Source organism: Nestor notabilis, unplaced genomic scaffold (assembly GCF_000696875.1).
Source record: "Nestor notabilis isolate BGI_N333 unplaced genomic scaffold, ASM69687v1 scaffold14880, whole genome shotgun sequence".
In the NCBI taxonomy this organism is placed as follows: domain Eukaryota; kingdom Metazoa; phylum Chordata; class Aves; order Psittaciformes; family Psittacidae; genus Nestor; species Nestor notabilis.
The window spans coordinates 1-357 of record NW_009911700.1 but is presented as its reverse complement, the minus strand read 5'-3'; positions in this window follow the sequence as shown (position 1 = coordinate 357).

Genomic DNA, 357 nt, shown 5'->3' with positions numbered 1-357 from the left:
AGGGCACCACTGCAAGTGGCAGTGGATATGGACAGAGCTGAGGTACTCTGGGCCTCCTTTGCCTCAGTCTTCACTAGCAAGGTCTGCAGCTGTGTCCCTGGCTTCAAAGAGAAGCACCAGCAGCAAACAAGGCTCAGGGTGGTTGTTACTGCGGGAGCTTGGCCCATAAAATCTGCGAGCCCGGAGAGGCCATGTTCAACCGTGCCATGGGTGCTGGCTGGTGTCCTTATGAGTCTGCTTCTAACACCATGGAGCACTTTGCTGGGCAGAGAAGTGGGAGGTAATGGGGAGCTGGCAGCCTGGGCTGAGAGGGGTGAATCCAGCCTGGCCACCTCCTGCAATGAGACCATGGATTGT